General features: G+C 28.5%; 1 pseudogene; it reads left to right on the top strand.

Annotated features, from left to right (window-relative positions):
* The first annotated feature begins 1,636 nt into the window (after positions 1–1,636).
* Positions 1,637–3,702, top strand: LOC132944942 (uncharacterized; annotated as a pseudogene).
* Positions 3,703–10,095: the final 6,393 nt, after the last annotated feature.

Below are 10,095 nucleotides of genomic sequence, written 5' to 3'. Positions count from 1 at the left end.
GTTTACAAAAAAACATTCTGTACATAAATGGTTTCCACAAGTAGTGCACATTGTCTTCACTCTTTTTGTTTTATTTCTGGCTACATTTGTTCCTATAAATAAACAAATATTTATTAATTCATAGAAAAGGAAATATTAAAAAATGTATTACCTTTTTCTTTAGAGATGATTTCGTAACATCGTTTACACCTTCCAGTTGTTGATGTTTTTTCTAATAAATGTTCATTTACTTTATGTGTTGGCACGTGTGTTGTAGTTTTATTCCTCGACAATCCATTCCACAAGTTTCATTCTATTTCCAGTTACACCAGTATACAATGATAGAGCATTGATCATAGATGTGTTACATATTATATCAAACATTATTTTTCTATACCATTTGAGAGATTTCCTTAGGCAAGAGTGATAAGAGCCCATTTGATCTGTCAAATCGATATACGATTTTCCTGTATTATAATCTGCAATAACTTTAGGTTTTTCAATTACGGTTCTTCTTTGGTTAACATTTATCATTAAATTTGTATGCATTGTGTATAACATCAAAATATCACGTCGGTCTCTCCATTTCAGTACCATAATACCACGTCGATTTTGTTTTGCAATTACTCCTACTCTAACTAGTTTTTTGGCTATCACCTCTTTTGGATTCCGTTTTCGGTTGGATCTTAGCGTTCCCACTAAATGTGTTTGTCTATCAAGTAATTTTTCTGCAAGATAAATACCGGTGTACCAATTATCCACGTATAAACACCTTCCACTGACCAAGTAAGGCTGCATAAGTTCCATAACAACCTTACAAGATACATATTGCCCAGGAACAGCTTCTTTTCCAGCATATATTTTGTACTGTGATGTATAAAAGTCACGAGTACATAGTTTAAAAATGTTTACTCTATAGCGATGTCTTTTATTGGCTATACATTGGCGGAAAGAAAGACGACCCAAAAATGGAACCATCGATTCATCAATACACAAGTTTTTTTCTGGTATTAGGGCATTGTTATACTTATTTACTAAGGGTGACCGCACACTGGTAAAGCAAAACTGCTTTAAAGCGACTAAAGTCGCTTTATTATGACTAATCAAAAATAAAACCTTTATATTATATGGAAAACGCGCACACTGATAAAGAGTAGTCAAAACAAAACATTTTTGTCTTCAGTCATGACTAATATTGTTTTATTGAAATAGAACGTGCGCTATTTTCATTAGTCACTGTCAAGCAGTCACTGGATCATTATATCAAAATTGTGCCAAATATTATTTATTTATGCTAAATTGTCTACAATATAAAGGTAATTATACATTATATATTATATATTATACATTATACACTATATCTACAAGTACTGAAATACGTAATTTTGCATTGAAAACATTTATTTTATTTTTTGTTTTTATTTTTAAGTAATAATTTGTGAAAAATATATAAATATCTATAACATTTGTACAAACTAAATATTTTAACTATAATATAATAGTTCAAAATATGTTAGCATATTTATAAGCATTATTTTACTTTATTCTGGGATTTCCACATAAAGTTTTTCGAGCAGTGAAAATTCAAAAAATGATAAGTGTCACATTGCACTGCATAATTCTTTATTATCATTATTTTATTCAATAGGATTATAAAATGTCGATTGAGCATGAAATGAACATCGAAAATTTAATATCATTAGTCCAAGAACGTCAGTCGCTTTATGATTACAAACACAAACATTATAGCAACAGAAACATACAAGAACAATTATGGACAGAAATATCGGATATTCTAAAAATACCAGGTCTTTATATTTTTATTATAATATTATGTTATTTTATTATATTTTTTTATTTTCTACTCTACATAAATCACGATAGTAATAATAATATAATAATAAAGTAGGTACTTAAAATAGTTATTAATTAATCAATTCTTTATTATTTAATAATTTTACTATACAGTGTATTTATTTTGCCAGGATACAGAACCTTTATTTGAATTAAAATATTCTGTAAATTTATTTCGAAGTGATATTGCTGCTGTGGAAGATCTATTATTAGAAGATCTAATTATACTGATATCTTGTTCAATTATTTCATTCTGTTCTTGAGAATTTATAAATTCTTGAATATCAATACAATGTTGCTCTCTCGTCATAATTAAGTTATGTAATACACAAATAGCTTTTACGATCTGGGTAGCTTTTTTTGGGCCTACTACAATTTTGTTTTCCAACACTTTAAATTTCTTAACCATAATTCCGAATGCGCATTCTACTATTCGTCTTGCCCGGGACTGTCGATACTTAAAAATACGTTTTTCGTTTGTTAAGTTCCTACGCGGAAAAGGTCTCATCAGGCATGGTAATAAAGGGTATGCTTCATCCCCAACAAACACAAAAAGATATTCTTCATTTATGTCATTATGAATTTTTCTTGGTGGTGGTAAATTTAATTCATTGTGTAGTAACATTTTACCAAAATTAGATTCTTTAAATATTTCACTGTCACTGGACCGGCCATAATCCCCAACATCGATTGTTATAAATTTTGCGTGCGCATCAACCACTGCTTGAAGCACAATTGAGTGAAACCCTTTATAATTAAAATACTCGGAACCAGCACATGGTGGACATTGAATAGCAATGTGCTTACCATCAATTGCTCCTGTGCAATTAGGAAAATTCCAAATTTTATCGAACTCATTTGAAATTTTAAGCCAGTCTTCTTCTCTAGGCGTTGGCAAATAAATGGGTGATAATAATTTCCATATAGCAGTACATACTTCATTAGTTATCAATCCTATTGTCGTAGCACCTAGGCGAAATTGGTAATGAAGACGTTGAAATCGCTCTCCCGTTGCCAAATAACTAAAAACATTAAAAAATTTGAAATAAAAATAAATTAAAATATAAATACAAATTTGTATTGTAATTAGTATCCAATTTGTTGATTAATTACAGCTAATGAATGCAAGGCAAAATGGACCACGCTTCGAAATTCATTTTCAAGGCAGCTGCGTGAACAAAAAAAATTGCCATCTAGGTCCGGAGCATCATCAAGAAAAAGAAAATGGTATTTGTTTGATAATATGTTGTTTCTCTCTGATTACGTGTTGCAACACAAAAAAATGGAAAGCAATTTGAATAGTTCCCATATAGATAACTTATAGAAAACGATAGTTTCGTTGAAGAATCTATAGTGCTAGATACTGAACAAAATGTAGAAACAGTTGAACAAGAAGTGATTTCACAAACAATAGTTAATGAAGATGCAGAAAATGAAAAATCTAATAATGAACCATTATTTAAAAAACCAAGAACAAACAAAAAAATGTTACCCAGTGAAAGAGTGGTGGAACCAATGTTGGAATTTCTAAAGACAAGAACTAAACCAAAAAAAAATAATGAGGATACACCTGAACTTTCTTTTTTTAAAAGTATTATTCCAGATTTTTTAAAATTAAATAATAAAAATCAACGTCAATTCAAAAAAATTGTATTAAATACCATTGATCAGCTTCTCGACAGCCAAGAAACGTCGTATGAAATGCCAAGATACAATAATGCGCCACATTCTAATATTATACCTCATTTATCACCAGATCAGCAGTTAAATGCAAATCAACAACCACAGCAATTTAATGCAATTCAGTACATTGCGAGTTCTCCAGATTTCTCCTCGTCGGATAGTTCAAGTTCTTATATTTTACATTGATTTTTCATTATAATAAATTATCATTTTTAGTATTGTTAAAAATTAAGTATAATTAAGTATAACCTTATTAAGTGTTAACTCATTTTATTATAATAATATTATAACAATAAAAAGTAATACGTTCAAGAGAATTCACAAGTCTAAAAGAATTATTTTTATACTACCTGCTATTTTAAATTCTGAGTGGAGCGAAAAAATGAAAATGTAAAAAAAGTTGGACAAGTGGTTACCGCTCTGCTGTTCAGTAGTTGTCAAGCATGTCGTTGTAATGGATATGTTATATTTTATTTCAATGATAAATCATTGTATAAACAAATTTTTTTTTTAAAATGTATTGTAAAATCAATACATTATTTCGCTATGCTCCGCTCAGAATCTAATATCTAATAATTTAGAATGTACTATTAACTTACCTCAATGTCACCAATAATTTCTCTTCTGGAGTGATACTTTTTCTGAAATTAGTATCAGGTTTTCGAATTTCATCGTTAAGTATTTCTAGAATATAATCAAACGTGTCGGTACTCATTCGTGTAAAATTTCTAAATTTACATTCGTCATTTCGAAGTTCTTGAATAAAACATTTAATTGTATTATTTTCAGTTCGTTTCAAGTTCAAAGGATGAACCCAAAGTTTTTTTTTATTTTCTTCCTGTTCAATTTCTCTTAAAAGAAACCATAAAATAGGAATGGCAACGTCCTCCTCGTCGGACGACATTTTGACGACTACTTGATATACTTTGATTTGACTAACTATGTTTTATCTAGTGTGCGACAACAATGCTTTATTATGACTAAAAGCAAAATGATTAAATATGACTTACATTTCTTCAGTCAATTTTGCTTTACCAGTGTGCGGTCACCCTAAGATATCAACTAATGGCTGAATTTTGTATAGACGATTGTTTGGAGGTGCTTTACTATTATCTGACACGTGGAGGACAGAAAGTATCAACTCAAACCTATTTCGTGACATGTATTTTGGGATTTCACACTTATATAAAAAATTATCAGATTTCCAGTAATGAGCAATACTTGGCTTTTTATTCAAACCCATCCACATTACTATTCCAAAAAAACATTTAAGTTCTTCTTTATCAATATTGGTCCATTTTTTTATTCTTGCACTACGACTATTTTCTTGTTTGTTCAATTTATCCTGAGCATATTTATTTGTTTCTACCACTAGGAGATTTATTACTTCGTCATCAAAAAATAGAGAAAAAAATCAAAAGGGCTTAACGAAACCATAGTTTCTATAATGTCTGGGTTTATACCAACGTCATCATTATTTGGATTAAAAACTATATTTGAATTCATATTTGGTTGTTCAAAATTATCTATCCACTCACTTGTTACTTCATTTTCATCTTCAGATCTATAGTTTTCTCCTTGATTGTCAATATCATCATTTTCCCAATTAGGATCGTCGTCTGTGTCGTCGAAAGATGAAAGTGAGCTATTTGAATTGGTATCACTCTCATCAAGTAAATCCGTAATTTGACACTGATTCATTTTGAGGTAATATTATATAAAATAAGCTACACTTTTTATAAACACTTAATACAAATTTATGAATATGACACACACATCGAACTATACAAATGACACTGAACGACTGAACTGCATTACACAATAATATTAAATTTCTGAAGTAGATAAAAAAATTAGATCGAATAAAATTAATTGTAGAAGTACAAAAATGGATTCTAACATAAATCAACACATATGAAAGCGATAGTGTGGTGGCAGACTATCGGTGCCGCGATAATACGGCCGCCTGTGTGTTGACGTCGTCCTCCAGTGGATTATTTTCGTTTATATATAAGTAAAATAATACCATTAATAATTATTCAACTGTATATTATAAGAATAATGTCTAGATATAAAAACTATAGCGTTAAACATAAACAATCGTCGTGGCGACGATGCGATGTCGCCATCAATTATTTCTAAGGGAAAAATAATCATTACTTTGCTAAAAATAAACGAAAATAAAATCCGATTAAACCGTTGAAAAATAGACATTTCACTGAATAATCACGAATAAAAACAGAAGCATTGCTCTGATAACCTAGTAAATTATGAAACCATAAAGATGCCTATACAAATTTTCGACTACCCGTCGACCGCGGCATTTAACGTGTTGATGGTCTGGTAGGCCACGTGTTCATTTATCTGACACAACATTATTTTTTAAAATATTAACTAAAAAAGGCCTAGTAAGTAATTAACAAAAAAACAAAATTATAAAAAAAAGAAGTTTTTGCAAATTATCGCTTAAAATTTGTTGGACAATATAAAAATATTTGCATATACAAGTATGGAGATTTGTTCGTATACAAAAAAATGTACACCTGGCAGTCAACCTGTTTAATGAAATGTAAATATTTTCTAATGGCGTTAACAATTTGACCAAAGGTGCTACCTTTGGCAAGCGTATTATATATGTATTTATGATAAGCTTTAACATTGGTACCTAATAGATATAATATAGATAAGTAAATTTTATATCTTTAGATAATTTGATTAGGTATGATTTGTTTTTTGATATGTACCTAGCTAAATATTACACATTTTACATTACCAGTGGTCTGAATGTTATTAAATAACTTAAATAATATTATGCAAAGACATAATAAAACATAATGACAGATATTATAATCTTCGTTATTGTGTTATAAGACAACGACGATAATATTTTTACGTTATAGCTAAGATATTAATAAAATAATATGCTACTCATACATTTTATATTAATAGGTATATTATACGAATGAATTGACCAAAATAATATTTTATTAATAAAAATAATTGGACAAAAATACTACCTATTACTTTCTTTGGGAAAGTATTCATCGGTAATTTTTGTTTGCTTTGCATTTTGAATATTATTATGAGAAGAGGAACTAACATTCGAAGGTGGCAAAATACCTTGGTAGAAGTAGATTGACCATGAGTAGGTATCATGTGAATTGGATAAAGTGTCAATATCACATGGGTCCTCATGTAAGATAAATTCTTGCATGGATTTGTTCCTGAAATACCAAAAATAATTGTATTTGTAGTTGAAGTTTTATCAATAACAAATTAGTAATTACAAGTTATGTATAATAACCAATTTTAAAATTAATTTTGATATTTAAGTAAAATAAAAACCAAGTATTTCAATTAAAAATGTAGGTGTGTTTGCATATTCATAAACAAATATTTACCAGTTAATATATTTAAAATAATAATTAGACTTAAAACAAAATATGGTTGGAAATTATAGGCTTACCGTATCACTGTAAAAAATCCCAGTATCATGTGAGGCTTATGTGGTGGAAAATTAGTATTTAGTATTTACCACATAACTTAATTTATCCTTCAGTATACCAATTACCAATCTTCTTAATATAAGAATGACAATGCAATGGAAAGTTGTTAACAATTACATAAATAACAAATACTTAAGTACAATGGCATTAGTCTGAGGGATAAGGGATAACTATGTCGATTCTGATTTCTGACTTCTGAGTTAGATACCCTTGATGTGTTTATATATGTTTAGAATGCTCTGGCATTAGTCTGAGGGATAAGGGATAACTATGTCGATTCTGATTTCTGACTTCTGAGTTAGATACCCTTGATGTGTTTATATATGTTTAGAATGCTCAATGCATACTTACTATTATTTGTTGTTAAAGTTATAGGTACCTATTATTTAATACAAAAAATATTTGTAATTTACATTGAACAAATTATTTATTTTGTAATAAAAAGTAATTAGGATTTTAGTCATATTAAGTGTTTGTATTTTGTAATATTTTTAATTTTTATTGTTTGTAAGAATTTAAAATTTGAATGTTTAATTTTATTTATAGTAATGAGAAATACAATAAAATATTAAAAAGTTATAGATGCTATTATCAAATGTATAGTAGTCCATAATCCATATTCTATGGGTACCTACTACCAACCTACTCATCATAGTATGTCAACATGTTAAATGGTTACCTACCTAGGTACCTAATAAATTAATAACCACATTTAAGCAAATACATTCTACTATTCTAGGAAATTTACAAATTTATTGATTAATGATTTTCTACTTTCTGATTTTGAAACTGAAGTATCTATTATAGTATCATACCTTTTGTTACTATGTCTTGAACATCCATGTACCAATTCTGCATGCGACCATAGTGTAGATGTACTACCACCAGCACGATAATGATATCGTCGTTGGCAAATTGTACAGACAGCCACTTCTTCAGCTAGTATTTTCTCAAATATTTTCCACACTTGACTCATAATGACTTATTAATATCACTTTATAGTTATATAATATTTAAAGTACTTAAGTAAGGTTCACTTAATTTGTCACTTAACAGTTGTAACTTGTAGGTATGACAGTACTTACTACAGAATTACACAGTACACATTTTCAATGGTCACAACTCACAACACTCACAAAGACCAAGAGTACAATTGTCAACTATACGAGACTATGAGTAAAAAAACTAACCTAAAATAGATTTATTGAATATGGTTATCAGTGTCGTCTTTAAAAATAGTGACAGTTTTTATTTTTATCTCAATTCTTATTTATTTTTGTTTTTATCTGGTCACTTTTCTATTTTTATTTTGTGTGTTAAAATTAAATTATAATTATTTTACATCATAAATAATTAATGTAATCACATATTTGCTATTTACATAACGCATTCAAAAAATTAAAAATTAAAAATTTGGACGAAATTCCATCTTAAAACCAAGAATAACAATTTTAGTTATTTTGTTGTAATTTAAAAATATTTTTAGTGGTTACTTGAAACTTTTAGAATATAATATTATTATATTTTATACACACGTCTTATAGAATTAACATAATACCTACGTATCTTTAAGCTCTTAATAGTTGATGCTTGATAGTTTATAGTTTCATATATTTCTTACATAGTAATATAGTATATTATAGTATATAGTATACATATAAGTATAGGCATTAGTTTCAGTTTTTATAGTGAATAAAATATTCATCATACATGCATATTATTATAAAATAATAAAAATATTAAAATAACAAATTTTGATAACAAAATTAAATTGTATTGCATATTACCTATAATAGTATATAAGTACGTAGGCAAGTGTAAAATATTTAAAGTGCCTAAGGGAGATTAGCCCAATTGACCCCACCCCCCTTGTATCCGAGCCTCATAATATACATATAGAAGACAAAAGTACATCACAGTTTTTGAAATAAACAAATTAGTTTTGACTTTTTTGACCAATTTAACCGTGTTCACTTAATACTAAATTCGGTCTAGACCGATTAAACAGTTTTGGTCGATTTAACTAAATTGACCGGTTTAACCGTTTTGAACGTCGACCGGTTTAACCGAAATAAGACCGATTAAGTGAATTAGGGCAGTAACGGTCAAACAGTAAAAACCGGTTTGGTCGGCCGGTTAATAAAAAAATCGGCCTGACCGAACAGAACTACATAGTACATAATATTGATAATACTAAATTCGGTCAAGACCGATTAAACAGTTTTGGTCGAATTATCCAAATTGACCAGTTTAACCGTTTTGACCGTAGACTGATTTAACCAAAATGACGGAATTCGGTCAAGACCGAATTAAGACAGTAACGGTCTAACCGGTCAAAACCGGTTCGGTTGACCGGTTAAAAAAAAATCGGTCCGACCGAACAGCACTAGTATGAAGTACCTATGTAATGAACGACGACAAATATCGAAATGTTCAGTAATATCATTAATTTTGTACAAAATTGTCATACAGTCATACAGATAAATGTTTAATTTTATAATGCTTGATAAAATACGATAAGTATTAGATAAGGTTTCTAATTTAAAATAGCATGGGTAATTAATTTAGATAATTCTAATAGGTTCATTAAATGTAACGAAATAAACAACATACCTATTTACGTTTTTTCTGCTTTAAGTTATTCATAGTTCACAAATTTAAGTGAAACATATTATACTGAACGTTTAAATATCGTCTAAATTAATAGTAATAAAAATGTAAATCCTAAAAAAATTATTTATTTATTAATTATTTTCAGAATTACAATAAAAAAACTGAAAATTGCACGTATTTGATTGGCTGTAACTTGGTCAATTCTGAACTTAGAAAAGTTGGTTCAACTACCAAAATGTATTACAAAATTAGGCAAAAAAAAAAATAGTAGTTAAAATAGATGGTTGTCATTTAAGAAAAAAAAGTTGTATTCCGCATGCACAAGTCTAAGTTAAAAAAAATCATAGGCCATAAAAAGTGTATTTTTATGTCATAACAACCAAAAAGAAAACATAATTCAAATTGCATTGTCCTACTCAAAGATATTGAGTGTTCTCAATTAGCGATTACACACTGTTAT

The sequence above is a fragment of the Metopolophium dirhodum genome, chromosome 1 (genome assembly GCF_019925205.1).
Source record: "Metopolophium dirhodum isolate CAU chromosome 1, ASM1992520v1, whole genome shotgun sequence".
In the NCBI taxonomy this organism is placed as follows: Eukaryota; Metazoa; Arthropoda; class Insecta; order Hemiptera; family Aphididae; genus Metopolophium; species Metopolophium dirhodum.
Note: the sequence above shows the minus strand (reverse complement) of the source record. Positions and strands in the feature narration are given on the sequence as shown.